Source organism: Bison bison, unplaced genomic scaffold (genome assembly GCF_000754665.1).
Source record: "Bison bison bison isolate TAMUID 2011002044 unplaced genomic scaffold, Bison_UMD1.0 scf7180017864334, whole genome shotgun sequence".
NCBI lineage: Eukaryota > Metazoa > Chordata > Mammalia > Artiodactyla > Bovidae > Bison > Bison bison.
The window spans coordinates 1,574,663-1,577,689 of NW_011494906.1; positions in this window are offsets into that span (position 1 = coordinate 1,574,663).

Below are 3,027 nucleotides of genomic sequence, written 5' to 3' on the forward strand. Positions count from 1 at the left end.
GGGCGGGGCGGGAAGACCACTTTATTCTTCATTCTTGAGTAGACGTCACGATTCCATCATGAGTTCCTCCTCCAGGTTGGACAGTGGAGTTTTCATATCCCTACATGGTCAAGCTGGGACTGTCATGGCACTATGGAAAAATAATTTCAGGTCTCAGTACAATGAGGAACTTTCACTTTGAAGTGTCACCTTTCCAGAAATTATTGTTTCTTTGGTGTGCAGAGAGCATGTCGTAGAGGTCATTAACTTACTGAGCTCACTGGGTAGAATGTGGGTCTCATGCCACCATTGTTTTATTGTTTTGAGGCATGTCTCATGCCTCTGTTTCATGGTTTTATGATTAAGCAAACCTGTTTTCTTGAGTGATCATTAACTTACTGAGGTCTCCCAAAGCCCCCTAAAGTTCCCTCTATAATTGCCTAATGGGATTTCTGAGCTAACTATTTGATTATCCTACTCTGTCCCTATCAGTTCTCCCCTTTCTTCAGATTTGCTTGTGATTTGCCATAGGTTGTATGTACCAAATTGCAGTTCTTTGTTGTTCCCGTATACACCTATTTTGCTGGTAAAATAACTGACTGTTTTGTTTTAGGTCAACACCATCAGACTCTCCTGCAAATCCTATAGATTTGAGTGAGTCCTCTATTTTTAAGGTTCCCCCAAATATCATGAGGTTCCTGCCCCTGCCAGGAAGTGGCTGATGAAGGCCGTATTCATCTTGCTGGTAAGCTTGCTGGTAATCTTGTAAGCAAGGTGCCAGGCCAGCTTTGTGAAGGGGCTTTATTGGCTCCATAAAGTCAACCTGAGTTCTTTGTCAAATCTGAGTCTCTGCACATCTCTCAAACATGGCATTCCATCCTTATTACTAGGATAAGCACATTGGTAATATAACCAATGTTTCTCGTTGTGTCCTATTATAAGGAGAACAGATTCTTAGAAACTAAGAGTTTCTGAATTCTGGAGGAATCTGGTAGAGAGAAGACATAAATGTTTCACCTTTGTTCACAAGATATATTTTACTAAATTACTGTGAGTCATAGATAGCTTAAGAGAGAGAAGTTTCCTTAAGTGTGGAGAGCGTGACTGTGTGCGTGCATGCTCGTTCGTGCCCAAATTTTTGCAAAACCCCAGGCAGGCAGATTCTTTACCACAGCAGCATCTGGGAGGACGAAGTGTGAGAAGACAAAACCTTAAAGAGCCTCAAAGCAATAAAGCAAAGTCACAAAAAGTATAATCATTCTTATCCGCTTATTCAAGTCCATATTATTAATTCTTGATCTTTTGTTAGCAATTTTATGAATCCAGTTTTTCCTTAGGGTTCTGTTCATTCTTACCCAGTTCAGTTTTATGGTCTTAAGGTTATCAGAAATGTGTATTTGTCAGAATTCCTTTTCTTGAATCTCCTTGATTCTGCGTACATTGGAGTGTTTTCCTTTTCCTCTGGCTCCATTTAACCTAGGAAAAATTCCTGCTGGATCTGAATATCAGCTATCATGAGTTCAGCCAGACTGGTGGTCTCTCACCTGATTTTCTTTTTGTCTGTTATCGAACTGTTAATCTCAGGAGGTAATCCACAAAAACTTTTGAGAATCCTTCGTGCATTTAAGGCATTCTTTAACTATGGCCCTTAGCTTGGCCTTTGACCGAGAAGTGACAGGTATCTAAGAAAGACTGTCTGCAATCTCAAGCGGTTTTATTTTCAAAATTAATTGTCTAATAGTCTCTTCAGAGTGGAAAGGGAATTCAGGCAAAGGATTACTAGGATAAGCACTCAAAGGAGGACAGAGAAGAGCAGTAGGAATTAAGTTAATCTCATGGTTGGTTTTGGTTTTTTTTCTTCTGTAAATTATCTTTTAGTTTAAATTTCTTACGTTTGTTTGTTTGTTTAATTTATTTAGTTATTTTAGTTTTGGTTGTTCTGGGTCTTCATTGCTGCACTTGGGTTTTCTCTAGCTGTGGCGAGCAGGGGCTACCCTTCATTGTAGTCTGCGAGCTTCTCACTGCGGTGGCTTCTCTTGTTGCAGAGCATGGGCTTCAGCAGCTGCAGCGTGCAGGCTCAGTCTCTCTGCAGCACGTGGAATCGTCCTGGACCTGGGATCAAACCCATGTCCCCTGCATTGGCAGGCGGATTCCAATCCACTGTACCACCGGGGAAGTCCTAATCTTTTGTTGTGATACCTCTTGTATCTTTATTTTTTATTAGCCTTTTACAACAAATCTTTCAAGAGGCAATTTTGGAAACTTTGGGAGGCTTCCACATAAAATTCCAATTAAAATAGGTATCCCTCTGACTGTTTGATTTCAGAAGCCCTTGCTTGTAAGTATACTTCCTAAATGGTCTTATCTAATCAGAATATTCCCCACTTTGGTCATGGTAGTTCTAGGCTATAATTTCTCTGAGGGCTGGCAGCAACTGGGTCGGAACCTAGCCACAAATGAAATGGAACCCACATATTCTGTCTAGCTGGGTGTGCTAAGTCACTTCAGTCATGTCAGACTTTGTGACCCCATGGACTGTAGCCCGCCATGCTCCTCTGTCCATGGGGATTTTCCAGGCAAGAATATGGGAGTGGGTTACCATGCCCTCCTCCAGGGGATCATCCTAGGGATAGAACCCACACCTCTTACGTCTCCTGCATTGGCAGGTGGGTTCTTTACCACTAGCGCCACCTGAGAAGCCCTAATCGGCTTTACCTCAATACAAAAAAAAAAGTTAAAAAAAAAAGAGAAATGATTAAATATACAAATAAAAAAAAAAAAAAATGGGCTGTGGCTCAATTCTTGGAAATCCCCAACCCTTCCCCCACATAGTTGGAATAATCCTCCCATCCTTTAGCTTATGAAATTACCCATCCTTATAAAAAGTGACAAAGCTGTGCCCTGATGCCTCTCTCGCCTTCTGAGATGGCCCTCACTCTGTCTACAGAATGTGTATCTCCCTCAACGAACCTTCTTTCGCTTTACCATGACTCGCTCTTGAGTTCTTTCTTGTGCAAAGCCAAGAACCCACACTTGGCAGCCATCCCA